The 15,037-nt window shown below is 37.7% G+C and overlaps 1 long non-coding RNA gene across 1 annotated transcript; it reads left to right on the plus strand.

Annotated features, from left to right (window-relative positions):
• Positions 1 to 3,357: 3,357 nt before the first annotated feature.
• On the plus strand, positions 3,358 to 5,346 carry LOC136290605 (uncharacterized). The gene is made up of 3 exons (XR_010721242.1): positions 3,358 to 3,445; positions 3,514 to 3,598; positions 5,257 to 5,346. It is a non-coding gene; the product is annotated as an uncharacterized lncRNA (long non-coding RNA).
• The last annotated feature ends 9,691 nt before the right edge of the window (positions 5,347 to 15,037 follow it).

Below are 15,037 nucleotides of genomic sequence, written 5' to 3' on the forward strand. Positions count from 1 at the left end.
TTTATCGCCGGCAGACGATGTGCCCGTGCCGCGACGCCGGCAGGTCAGCGGCTGGCTCCACCTCCCCGGCGGCCGCCGTGCCGCGCCCGGCGGCGGGGATGCTCGGCGCCCTCCGCCCGGCCCGGCCCGGCCCGGCCCGGCCCGGCGCCGCCGCGCCCGCAGCCTCCGCCCCGCGGACACCGAGGGCACAGCCCGCACGGCCTGCCGCCTTACCGAGCATTGCGTCGCTCTGCCCTGTCTGTCAGGGGACATCACATCGGAAGCATAAAGCGAGCTCTGTGGTCGCCTCCCCCCATTTTGTTTGTTCCCTGGCCCAGCATGTCCAGTAGCTCAAAGACAAAAGCGGCACTTACTGAAACTGAAGCACTGAATTTTGTTTATCTCAAGCTCCGTGTGTCTGTAATTCACGACTTGGCTGCATCCTCAGATTTGCACAAGGGAGTATTTTCTGCGACGCACAGTTTTCAGCCTTATACCAGAAATACCTTTTCCCGTCTTTTGCCTTACCTATTGTCACAGATGTGTTTCCTCTTGGAGTAAAAAGAAATGACTCTGAAGATGGTTTTCCCAGTTTACCAGTGTGAAGATAAAGATCAGGTATCTCTAACCATCTTTGAATTTCTATCATATTCAGAGCAAAACCAGAAACTTCGCAGTGTTCATACCAACATGCAATTGACTAGAGGTGCTAGTATATTATTTCAGATACACCATAAATACAAAATGCCCAGATATTCTATACTGATCAAGGTATTCCAGCAGTTCTTCACAAGTAGGGACTACCCTCATGGAGGCATAGAAATAAATGTGGAGACCTGCCAAACAAACCCCATAAAGGCCACAGCAAGAGGACTCTGCTCCAGAGCAACAGAAGCGCTCTGTATATCCTCTTCTTGCCTGCAAGAAGAGAGCAAGGTTAATTTATTTGGTGAAAGATAAAATATGTGTTGAAAATAATGTGGGGTTACCAAAAATAGAAATGCATTTTACCCAAAGGGAAAGGGAACTGTGGGTGCAAGCTGCACTGGCTCCAAAGTTTCTCCAATCCTTGCCACTTCCTTCCTAGTGAATGCCTAGATTAGGGGGGTTTTTCTCCATTTTTTATCCACAAAACCCAGGGCATCAGGAGGGTTTTTTGTATATCAACTCTTATGTTAGAGGAGACAGAAGCTGTACTATCATGAGTGGAAAATAGTCACCCCTGGAATTGACCATTCTGCTTGCCACCCCCATTTTGGCTCATTTCTGCCCACTTTTCTCTCACAGTTCAGCTGCTATTTGGATAGCATCCATAAATGTGCATAAAGTGTGGACTTCACAAGACTCTTGATCAGTGGCATATTTTTATTCTCTGTTTTAGGCCAGAGCATCAGAATCAATTAAGAATTAACCAACCATGGAATATATTTCCTTTGTAGTTATGGCTGATGTGATTCACTGCTCATGTTGTAATCTCTTGGCATTATCACAATGAGTAAAGTTGGAAGAAAGTACATTTATCCTTTCAATCCCCAGAGATGCTTTTATTGTGGTACATCTTGTGATTCATCACAGCCAAGTTCAAGTCCTACAGTTGATGTCAGGAAAACTTTCAGACCTAAGGGACAATGCAGTTTACCTCTGCTTCACATTCATCACTAGCTGCAAAACTAAAGCATTGCTGTTCATGTAGTAATCACTCGCTCAACATCCTGATAGAGTTTTTAACTTGTCTTGGGCTGATAAAATAATTGATAGGTAAATGTAGCTATAAACAGAACTTGGGTTTAGCTAAAAGTTACATCTAATGCAATTGTCATGGAAAGGTTCAGTAAGCAGAGCCTTCTAAAAATTCTCTTACATTTTTTTCATTTGCATTTCAGACTCATGGAGACTGCTGCCTCAACAGTCTGGAAATTAAATCCTCTTTAAAGGTATATAACCAGAAATAATTCTGAGATTACTGCTCTAACTCAGCTAAGATGTAGGGGTAGGAAAATTAAATTGCCATGCCTACATAGGTTTTGACCTCTCTAGTGAAACTGCCAATAAAGTTCTTAATTCATTTCCCATGAAGAAGACTGGAATCATACCAGTGTAATTATTTTCTATATCCATAAGTAACAGAGTCAGCTTTCAGCCTTATCCATTAAAACCTGAAAGCACATTTCCCTTCCAATATGTAAACATTTCTGTTATATTCAGTGGAGTCACCCAAATACTGAGACATTTTACCTACTACCTACCTGGCCTGGATTTGAACCATCATGTTGGATGTGGAAGGCTTTTTGGATTTATTTGTGTTTTCCAATTATATCTTACTTGTTTAAGGGTAGTTTCCTGTATTATTTAATATAATACAAAATCAAAGAATACATTTAAACTTATTTAAAGTTTATTCTACATATTTGTAGACATAAATTAAATACTGCCATGTAGGGAAGAAAATAACTGAAAATTGGAGGTAAAACAGCTTTGTTGCTGGGACAGCTATAGCCAAGGTGACAGAATCCTCCAAATAAAGAGCCTGGTATATGGGATGAAGATGTGGAGATTTGGCTCAGCCCATGTTACTGTGGGCTAAAGGCAAACAGTACTGGTTTGAGTGCAGTCCCGGGTTTGTGGGTAAGGAATGGAGCTTAAAAAAACCCAGCTTGACATTGCACCAAGGAAATGCTTTTGGACACACTGATGGCAAAAAGTGGGTTTTAGGCATCAACTCTTTCTCATTCTCATCATACAGATCTTTGAACATTATTTGCTGAAAATTACACACAAACCAAATAGGACTATACCAAAGCCAACTGATTTTCTTATCAGTTTTTCTTCTAACGAAAATATTCAGTAAGATGCATGGCAAAATAGACTTCTTTTAATAGTCTAAAAAGGGAAACAGTACCACTTTTTACCATAGAATACAGAATATTAATACATTTTGAAACATAACATATATGCCTGTAATACACAAAAGTGTCATGGAACTTGTAACTACTTTGTAGTTTCAAAGTTCTTTTCTTCCAAAATTTCACAGTACTTCTTTGCTGGTTTAACCCCTTCATAAGAAAAAAACACCCCTATAATTTCTTAGAATTATGGAATTTATAAGTTTGGGAAAGACCTCTAGGATAATTGAGCCCAGCCATTAACCTAAACATGTTATCATTAAACATAATATCCAGCCTAAGCCTTCTCTGGCACAGCTTGAGTCCACTTCCTTTCATGCTGTCACTTGCTGCCTGGGAGAAGAGACCAATCTTCACCTGGCTACAACTTCCTTTCAGGTGGTTGTAGAGAGTGATAAGGTCTTTCCTGAGCCTCCTTTTCTCCTGGATAAACAACCTCAGCTCCCTCAGCTGCTCTGCTCCTCATAAGATTTGTTCTTGTTATTTCCTTCCATCAGGGATTTTTGCACCACTTGTCCAATGATAAAGATTAATTCTGTTGGGACATGTTTACACTTGAGATAGTAAGTACCACAGATTCAGAAACAGTGTGTCTGTTTATATTTGTTTCATAACTTTTGAACTTTTTTAGGGAACATGCAGCCTTCTCCTGATGAATGAACTTGGACACACAGACCTCACCCCCAGTTAATATAGCAGGAGCTGCATGTGACAAGGTAAAGGATGCAAGGACCAGCTTCCACTTTATTGTTTAACTTGGCTGTTACTTGGTTTGACTTTTAACTTTCCCTTCAAGAATGGCTCAAAGTCTTTGATTTCTCCTTGTTATAAAACACTGTGACATTGTTATAAAAGCAAATTTTTTGCAGGAAAGAAATATCAGCCAGCCTCTGGAAATTGGAATGGTTTTGATGCTATTCTGCATATAAACAAACTGATATTTATATCATATAACATATACCACACAACATTGTGAGACATGATATATGATACATCATACATGCTATCTGGCCAGGTTTGTGATAACTGGCCAAAAATGTGTAGCAGGGAAATAAAATAGACAAAACTCTAGAACTACTCAGGATATATGTCCAGTTGCTTACACGAGGATTTCATAAATTGAAGAAACAGGTACAACTATGCCAAAGTGATAACTGTTTATTAAATAAGAGCATTTCAACAAGATTAGAATACTTGATCCTATTGCTCTGGATGCTGCATTTTTCATAACAAAACATGCTGGCACAACCAGTTGGAGATATAGTGGGGGAAGGTCAGTCGTGTTGTCCTGGAGCTGGTATTTGTCATAGCACACACAGCAGTTAAAGAAAGGTTAGCACTTACAGGGAGGGGTCAGTCAGTTATTATGATATGGATTGCAGGGGCAAAAAGGAGAGAAGTGCTTCTCAATATAGCCAGTAGAGAAACAGACTCTTCCACAAGATGATTTCAAGCTCATAAACTCTTGAAATTGTGAAATACTGCTTAGAGGTTTGCCTCCAAAGTGTATCATCTGTTATATGCTGACTACCTGTACACTAGCTTTTCCCGAATCTTAGAAAGGAAATACTCCCTTGAATGATCTTAAAAAATAAAAAATATCTTTTAAAAGAAGAAATATACTAGTAAAAACACCTTTATCTTGGACCATTTCCATTGAAATATTCAGTCAGAGGCTCAGCAACAACTCAGGAGAAGAAAATAAAGACATGGAGTTGAAAGCAGACCACAGCTGTGTGTAGTCTGAAGCAGTATTGTAATGAAAAATATCATCATGATAGCAAGACAGCTTCCAATACTTTCACAAAGTAAATTTTCTCAACTTATGGGACTATAATAATGGTCTGCCTAGAGCATTTTCCCTTACATGAAGAAAAAGATATGGACATGGTATATTTGGGTTTCAGGAAAAAAGACTAGAGAAGAAAAAAAAAAGTGGATAACAAAGGAAATGTATTCCCTGGCCTTTGTTCTAGAATTAGCTAAAGCTATGTTTAAAATACTGAAGAGTTTATCTTGAAGTTCCCCATTGACCTAGGATGATCAGAATTCAGTAAAGAAATTGTGGCTTTTATAGTTGTGATTATATATGTGTGCGTAGTTGTAAATTAATTTTGATTACTCTGCAAATTTTACAGAAGCTACAATGATGTATGAAGTGAAATTTTAAAAAAGGACAGTTGTTTCCCAAAAATATATAATAAAACCCTCACTGAAATGCTGCTTCATACTTCAAATTCACACCACATCAAAGTATATTTTTGAGATAATTTGTTTCTCTCTGTCTCTAAAAAGAAACCTTAAGATGAGGCTTTTTTTTACCTCTCCCCTCCCCTCCCTGAAGCCAAACACAGTTCTTCAAATGTCTCTGCAGAACAACTGAAACTGATGTAATTCGTACCACCTGACTGACAAGCCATCGCAGCCATCACAGTAAGTGGCCAGAATCAGTTTTGGCTGCCTTGCACTTCTTGAAATCCTTCTGAATTTCAGGTGATTGCCTTGGCCCCTTATCTACCATAGGATTATGGAAATAAACTGACACTGTGGAAGCTGTCAGTGAAGTATCACTAAACCTCTGGGTTCAGAATACATGGTAATCTTTAAGATACTGACAAACAATTTAGTTTTTGAGAAATAGCTGATTAAGCAAGGGTCATAGAAACCTCAGTCTTCAGACTGAAAGTGTGTTATGAATAAATTCACATGTGCTTTTACAAAACTTACCCATTTTTATACTTGAATTCACTTTGTTTCACCTGGTCAGTATTTTTCAGATTCCATTACTGCTGCTTGGGTTTAGGGAAAAAGGTAAATTTTGGGGTGGGTTCTGAAGAAAGTTCAAACTGTTTCTGGCATTCCTGGACTGAAATCTCTAAAGCTCAGGAAATTTCTTTTCTCTAACTCTTGAATTTTTCCTCACCCTGTGTAGTATTAAATTTGTGTTCTTTATCTCTGTCAATTATTTCCATGAGAAGACAGTGTTTGATGTAATCTGTTCCCAGAGTGGAATGTCCAGAGTATTGCTAAAAAATATTTTTCTCATTGATCACAGGGTGCATGAATTATTACAGTTGAATGATCCTCATCTGAGTGGAAAAGATGCAATGTCTAGCAAAAAAAATCTGTGAGAGGAGATGCACCATTAACTTCAGACAGTTCTAGACATGGTTGTACAAAACTGCCCACTTTGAGTCAACAATTATAAAAGCCAATTAGTTAACAGTTAACAGTTAACTAACTTAATGGCTATAGTCAACTTATAAAGCACATGTCTACATTGTGTTTTTTGCTGTGTGCCACAACATGAGTCACTGAACTGGGTTGTTACTTGCCAGCTTACATCTCTAATGCTGCTGGTCTACATCTGTTCTAGTATCAAGGGAACCATTCACATTCTAATGTCTCAAGCTATTCCACGTCTTAGTGCCCACACAGGACAGACCTCTCGTGTCTTTGCTCACAAGCCACCTGCCTCGTGCAATTTATACATCACCGGGTCAGGTAACAGTAATGCTTCTGACTTTTGTCCTTTCTAGTCCTACAGAAGAGCCTGGAATTTGGTTGGAATCCCCTGTGATGTCCTCAGAGACAGAAGATATTCTGTCCCTATAAAGCCAGGAATGGGACCTTCTGTGTCCCATAGGCATCTCCTTTTCTGCAGAGAATGAACTGTACAGTAAAGATTAGTGCCAAAGTGTGAAGTGGCTGCTCTCTGCCATGCAGAACTTAAGTTTTTTAGCAGACTGTTTGGTAGCTCTCGTAAGGATTGAGGGCATCTCAGGGTATTCCTGAGAACACAGTGCTCTTGGAAAATTTTGGGATTGTTTCAGATGGGGAGAGAGAATTGCTCTTGGCAATTCATGTTTCTACACTGTCAAGGAGTGCTCTACTATGAAAATTTCCTCCAAGCAGTCATGATTAAATCTGAGGTAGATCTAGCTTCACTGTCTCTGCATCTGGTGGGAAAAAGTAGAGAGAGGAAGAAAGAAAAAAAAATGCCAGATTGACAATGTAGAAGTACTTGTGGACTGGTGTTCAAGGAACAGATTCCCTGCCTTCTTGTTTCACAGAAGCTGCACTTCAAAAGTGTCTGTCTGTAGTATTTATTACATATTGATACATGAAAAATAAATGTCAGAGAACAATTTCACCAGATTTCAAAGTGTCTGGGCCTAGCTTCTGTACTATTAACTCTATTATCTTAGAAAATTTTTATATTTATTGTATTATTTGAAGTCTTAATCTTATTGCTGTGTTTTGCAAGAGGGAAAGTTCAGCATTTGTGGAATCATTCAAGAAAATACTGGGATTCAAGATAAGTTTATGTCTTTTAGATGTTTTGGCTTTTGGTGTTATTTTTTCTTGTCAAGGTCTCTTTTCTTTGTTGAAAAAGCCTTTTATTGGTATATTTCTAAAATCAAAGGAGTCAATTCATTTGTTTCATATTCCAGTGAATTTTTAAATGTTTTTCTTTAAACCTGCATTTCTTGAAAAGTATCATTACTTTATTTGTTTGTCTTCTAATTATGATGCAGAAATGGAAAAAGAAATATGGCCTACATGAGAGAAACACATACAGTAAGAAATCTTTTCAGTACATGGAACTTATAAGAGACACGAACCTCAAAAAATTTATTTCTAAAGAAAAAAAACCTCTCCAAATATCTAATGGATAAACATCTATTTGAAGTGAATCTTTAAAAATACCAAAGGTCTGTCTTCACAAGCGAACATTTTTAGCATAACAGTAAAAAAATTGTAAAAAAAGATAAAAGGGTCCTTCACTGATTTGCCTGACACTTAACTGAATTGATTAAACAGTGCAGAAATGCACTCTTTTGGGGGAAGGCATGATGTTTTCACTAGGCTATTACTTATTAACACCCGAGTACATTTTTACCGTGAAGGATTATATGCCACTGTGATTTTTTTCAGCGTGTTCATCAAAACATAATTTTTGGTAGCTGACAGGGAAGATAAATGGAGGATATGAAAAGCGGATGCCTAAATGAAATGATATAATCTTAATTTTTATTGTCTAAATCTCTTTCCATATTTGAAATTGGTAAATATATTACATTGGTATGTTTTGCAGTTAAATAAACAATCAGTCAAACAAAGCCCTTGAGGGCTTATTTAAATAGAAATATGTGATATAGATTTAGTAGAGTAGAAATTCAAGGTCTGTGTAATTTAGAAGCTTGTGTAATTTTCCCATTGGTAAATCACATGTGGTCTCCCTCACAGCAGTGACCTTAGATTTTGATATGGCAATAACTGTAGGTATAAATCATAATAAACTCCATGCTACATCATTTCTAGGAAATAAAATTTCACAGTCTACATTAATTCCATCTTAAACTCATTTTTCCAGCATTCATTATATCAACAATTCATCAATTGATTCTATTTGCTATATGATCTAAAACATTACTATTAATATGAGAAAGTAAATTGCAATATGAATTACAGACTGGAAGCCTGAGGCTTTTTCATACTTTTGAGAAATCTTTTTATGGGTGCTTCTCTCTGTTAAACTCTTTGTTGATACCTGTTGAAGGGATTAGGAATTCTGGCTGTCATCTGGACAGCTTAATGGGTACTCAGAAGTTGTGCAATCAGATTCTTCATTTCCTAAATGATTTTTGTATTAATAACTACCAAAAAAAATGCAGGATTAACTGGGTTTTAGCCAGTAACCCTCTGCACTCAAAAAGTATGACAGCTCCCTCTTCACCAGGTGAATAGAGGAGCCAAGTTGCAACAACTAATAGGCAACAAAGGCATGAGCACTGGAAGTCTTTAGGAAAAGATACACTGAAGTAGCATTGCCAGCAATAAAATGTCCATATAGATACATGTAAATCATACTGCCTGGGACTAAGCCTTGCTCCAAAAATTACTGTGCAAAACTCAACCTACTAAACTGCCTTGTTCCACAGGTTAGAGCAAAACTAAGCAAGGAGACAAACCGATTGTCTACTCCAGGATGTGACATGGTTATGGCAGACACTGCTTCTCATTACTTCATCTATAGTTCTTTTCTTAAGAGCACACTAAGGTTTTGCATCACCTTGGTAACTGTAGATCTTGGAGCAGATATTTTAAATACCATAAAGATAATGGCAGTATGCCCTCCCACTATGAAAACTCCCATCAAGTTGACGTGGTCTAGGATTCCATTCTAGAAGATGATTTCACAACATTGAATTAAATCAAGATTTCTACTCACAGGTTTTTCAACAGATTTCAGTGTTAGGTATTTATTGGAGCCTGGTACCTATTATGATATTTTCCCTGAGAATTTAGAGCTGTCATATTACTCAAGGGATGGAAAATGCAGTAGTCAGACATAACCAGTTAGTATCAAAAGAAATACAAAGCTATATTTTATTTCACCATTTTCTTTATGAATACTCTGAGGTTTTCCTTTTGGTTTTCTTGTTGGGTTTTTTTGCTGTTGTTCTTTTTAGTTTTAATTTGCCTTTTACAAGGCTGTTTAAGTCAAAGGAATTGTCATGTGCTTGTTCTTACTGGCAGTAGAGTGTGAGGTAGCTGCTTTTTCTCTGTATGATTTTTCTGATCTGTACAACTCGAGACATTCCTAGTTTTTAAAATGAAAACTGGTTAAAAATAACTATTTTTCAGAATTTTTCTGGCACTGTCTCTTCTCTTGAATGTAACTTTTGACAGAACTAAATAGTGGCAAGTTTGAGGCCACTTTTTAAAAGCATCTTGCTAAAATTAGCCATATTTGGAGGTTGTGAATGAGAACAGTGTGGAAGTTCCTATTCAGCAGAGGAGTCATAACAAATGTATCAGAGTATTGTTGGGAGGAAGTACACACACATGCAAAAAAAAAAAAAAAAAACAACAACACAGCCCCAAACAACAACAAATCATAAGCAGCACTTAAGAATAGAAAATATGTTTCTGTTATAGTGGTGGGTGACACATTGTATAAGACAGCTGCAAGTCTTCACTTCTCTGAACAATCCTCATCCTCCTTCACCCTGAACTACTCTTTCCTTTTAATGGAGGATTTTGTTTCTTTATTAGGAATCTAATTCTGCAGTACACTGAACTCACCCAGACTCAAGGGGCTTTATTGGGAGGATTAAAATCATTAAAGAATCACAGAATATGCTGAGCTGGAAGGGACCAAAAAGGATCATCAAATCCAATCCTTGACCCTGCTCAGGACATCCCAAAAATCTTCTCAGAGAGAATAGAATAGAAACCTGAATAAAAGGCACTTCTTCTCTTTGAACAGGTTTCCAGTTACTACATGATTCAATGAATGAGAATTTCTGAGTTGGTACCTTCAGTATTGCAATACATACAGTCTTTGTCACCTTTTTACTATCAGGTTTAACATAAATACCTCTTACAGCAAGTGTTCAGTGTCTGTACCCCGTTCTTTAGTCTGCATGACTTGAGTTGGAACAACAGTGAACTTCTCATTGTATCCTTGTGATGTAGGGGTGAAGGGGTCAGCAAAACTCTTTTTCTTCTGTTGTCACTGCAATGCTCTCTCCTTTTTGAAAAGGAGAGGAAAAACAACTAACTTGCAGCAAATCCATTCATGACACAGTTCACATAAACCCACTTTAGGCCCAGAACTTCAGGGGCTGATTGAAAAACTCCACAGGTAGTCAGTGCAGGCTGGAGGAGACTATTCAGTGCATCTACCCTACACTGCTGCTTTGACTGCTGCTCTGAAAGAGACAAGAGAGGAAAACTAGCGAAGTTAGAAGCCTGTAGTTCTATAGCGTGAATGTTATGTGTAGTGTAAAAGAGGAGTAACATCAACCCATCTCTCTGACACTGCTGAATCACAGTCTTGTCAAAGTATTCTGGTAACAAGCTGGGCAAGACTCAGCATCAAATTCAGAGGGAAGCTGCTTGTGCAAGCTGAAGTGACAATGATAGTCTAAGCCACTTTTGGATGACCTTCACCACTTTCTGGTTTCTCTGAGAGAAGCTGGCTCCCACATTGCACTGCCAGATCCACCCCCACTCCCATATGTGATCATCAGTCCCTGTGGACAAGAAGAGTGACACAGCTTGTAGAGGCTAACTATTAATGTGCAGTAACACTTCTGGCTTCTATACTGGGCATGGGAAAGTCCACACTGATGTGTTGGAAATGTGCCTAGCAATACAGAAAGCCTGAATTTTTGTTAGTTTTTTTATTCTATTCCATTTTTCAGCATTCTTGATTTTCTGGCAAATTTCAAATCTGATGGTTTATTTTTCCCACAAAACTGGAGAGTTTATATAAAGTGTAATAGTCAGGAACTGTACCTTATCTGACTTTTAAAGGCAGTCAGCTTTCCTTACTAACATCTTAAGGCAGTGAATATGGCAATGGGATTAAGGGAAGGGGATGAAGTGAAAGAGAGAGAGAGAGAGAGAGAGAGAGAGAAAGTTTCCAGAAGTCTTTGGCTGCTGCAAAGAGGAAGTAAAAGCCTTACCTAAACAACACGCTGCAATGTCAGCACAACATCTCCTAGAGAGCAGGGAATCTGACACAAGATGGTGTGGGAGAAATCCAAGAACCCTCTTCTTGAACCCAGCTACTTTAGCAAACCAAGCAATAAGCATTTCCTTTCTTTCTACTGCAGCTAGTTTCCCTTTCACTTGTGTGGTGCCAGATCTGAAACTTAATGGTTTTGCTATAAAATCCTATTTCTTTTTCACTTTCCTATACTGGGGCTTTCTGTAATGTTTTCTTACTAAATGCCTGAAGTTCTGTCATATTGAAGTTTCAGTATTAGCAGTTTGACTCTTCTTTGATTGTTTTAGCATGGACTCACAATTTCTCCTTTTACGCAGTCTTGTCTGAATTATCCCCTTGTCTTCAGGTTCTCCTACTTGAATAAAAGACTTAATCACCTTCCATTTTTCATACTTGCATGAGCCAGCTGTTTAAAATACATGAAAATTTTTCTACAAATCTGAAATTGCATATAAAAAGAATGAATCAACTTATTGAAGCTCTAGTTCAGACACAAAAAAAGGCAAACACAATCCTGGTTTGAATGCCATATAGACATACAGGAAGCATTAGTGTCCTGTAGCCAGTAGAGGACCTGGCAAGCTCCTACATGAAAGAGTCTGCATTTTTTTTTACCCATATTCAAGAAATAGGAACTAACTTTGAATAGGTGTAAGGAAAGGCAATTAGTTTGATCAGGGATATGAAGAACCTACTACACAAGAGAAAACCAAAAGCTTTTTGCTTTTTGATTCTGGCAAAATGAAATCAGAAAGAGAACATGGTAACTTCCTAAAAACATATTTGAGAAGGAAAGGGAGAGGGAAAGTTATTCCAACTAGAGGATAGTACTGTCACTCTAAAAAAGAATAAAAATATAAATTGTCTATGTATTCACCTGAAGATGAAACAGTAATATCTCTTAATATCAGAGCAGTGAGTCTCTGAAATTCCCTTCTAGAGAGATAACTCAGAGTTTTTGAACTTCAGTGACCAAAAAGCTGCTTATATGACTCTAGTTATGATGAGTCATTCTGGTTTAGCATGTAGCCTGAAGCTATGTTCTATCTTGAACTCAGATTATCAGTTTTGTGAAATTTGCATAATTCAGGATTTCTTAGGAAAAGACTAAGTCATAAGTTACAGGGAAAAGACTAAGTCATAAGTAAGGTAAGTTGCACCTTTTCTGACCTCTACATCCACAGACATTTACTATGTGAACCATAATAGCTGCAAGACTACAAACTGCACCATAGCCGTTGTCATTTAACTCTAGAGATCTGCTATTTTTCAGCAAACTGGATACCACAAAACTTCGGGCTGGAAGGTGTTCAATACCAGGATTAATGGGTCATGCCTAATATTACTTCTGACAGTGAGCAGCGATGAACAAATTACCGTGCAAAGAACTGCTTTTAGACCAGTACAGTCTGTGTCCAACAGGCACCTGCAGGGTGTTAATTTCTATGGCTTACAAAGCATTTAGAGACAACCTGTTAATCCTCATAGATATAATGTTGTTGTAACAAGTTGAGTTCAGCTCTGTGTTGGATATCCTGCTTCTTTGGGTCACACTAACACAACCTCTTTTTCTTGTACTCTTTTTAATTGTGAAATAAATCAAACCCATGAGTGCTCATTTTTATAAAAAGCATACATAAAAAATAAACCCACAATTTGTCTTTAAATCATTGTGCTTAGGTCTAATGTTTTGTGGGCAATGTAACAAACATAGACAGTGTTCTCCAAAACTACTTCAGTAATTAAAATACATCCACCCTTTCAGAAAGACAAAGAACTGAAGGGGATCTTCTGGATATCATGAAGCTTTTGTGAACTACTCCTTTACATAATCTTCTTCATAAATCAGCTAGCTCCATTTTGAGACTAGTTACTTTATTTCCCGTCTCCACATATACCACTACTATGAAAATTTAGATATTGACTCATGTATCTCAGCCAAATGTATTCATGGCCTTCTTGTGCCAACATCTCCTTTTCCCAACATTTTCTTTTGCCAACCTAAACAATTCCTCTCTTTCCCCAAACTTAGCCTTTTAAATATATGGTGCAATCATATCTCCTACCAGTCTTATATTTACTGTGATAAAAAACTTTTTTTTTTATGGTTTTCATGGCAGATTTCAATATAATATATATACATCTTGAAGCAGGATTTGATGAGGGAAATTGTCTTGTGACAGCTGGCAGTTCTTTGATAAGATTTTTCTTTGCAGTTTCCATGTATTTAGTAAGCTTACTATAAGGTGTCTTGAGCATCAATATTTTAACAAATGTAAAAAGAATAAGAAATTATAATGCATACTTAGATATATACCAATGTATTACACAAATACTCATTCACATTTAAAGTCATGATTCACTGCTTTCTATGCAGTAGTTTGTTTACTCCTCCTGAGTAAGTGGCTACAAGCAGGACTCAGGTACATGTGTAGGTGGCTAGAGGTGATAATTGATAATTATTGATGTCATGAGAAAAATAAAGTCTTCTATCAGTTGTTGCTCAGTTAAGCTCATCACATTTCAGTTATCAAAAGAAGAAAATATTAATATTGCATGACTCATACTTTTATTCAAGAAAATGAATAGCAATGTACAGAAAGGTGGTGGATACAAATCCATCATATGAATAATACCCTAGATTTAATACCCTAGAATTCTCTGGTGGGTTCAAAGAATTTTGCAGGATACATTTTCAATGTTTCGTGTCATCTCTTACTGAGGAATAGTAACTGCAGGAGTGCAACAATACAACCATTTTGTTGGTGCCTTCCAAAGAAGCCATTGCTCCAAAGAAAGGGTGAACAAAAAGGTCAAATGAAAAATCCAGTGGTAGTTGTAGGAAGTTCTCTAGGTGATATTCTTCTTTGAAGAAAAAACTTGAAGAGCAAATGTTCTAAATCATGAAGAAAAATTCTGTGCAATATCCAAAATTTTGCATTCTTCCTTACCACTTAAAAATTTAGCTTCATTTCATCAAAAAGTTGTAAACGTGTGATTTTAATCAGCTTCAGAGTACATATCTGCATAACATATACTTAGTTGTAAAGTATACACATCAAAACCCTGATGAGCAAAGACATATGCTGTGTACCTAGTCATAGAATCTGTGGCATCTCTGTAGTCAATTACAAGCCCCAGCTGTAAACATTATTTTCCTTGGGGAATGTTTCAGTAATTAATGAATGCTGTTGTTATGCAGAGGTGGAGCAGGGTGTGCTGACATTGTGGTTTCCCCAGTGGTATAACTAGGACTGAATGATTTAGAGAACTTCCTTCCCATCATGCTAGGCAGAGCTGAACTTCAAAATGTGTCAGTATATATTTATACTCCTTCTTTTCCAAGGGCAGAAGGACTGTTTAAGTCTTTCACATCTGGCTGCTCTCTCCCACCCTTTTCCTGTGGGAAGTTCTTCTCGTACATCTTCAGCCACAGAGAAGGGGAAGAATAGCTGTTTGAGGGACTGTACAACAACCCAAAGGTCAGTGAAACCTTCCTGGGAAAGCTGATTAAAAGTATTACTTTATTCTCAAAAGTGATTTTTTAAAAAATTTGGTCAGTTTCTGAGTGGCAGAGACATGCTGAACCGCTGAGACTGATTTAGGAAAGCTGGAGGTTCTGATAAGCAGG

This window comes from Chamaea fasciata, unplaced genomic scaffold, assembly GCF_029207755.1.
Source record: "Chamaea fasciata isolate MVZ Bird 193981 ecotype frontalis unplaced genomic scaffold, bChaFas1.0.hap1 SCAF_6, whole genome shotgun sequence".
Lineage (NCBI taxonomy): Eukaryota > Metazoa > Chordata > Aves > Passeriformes > Sylviidae > Chamaea > Chamaea fasciata.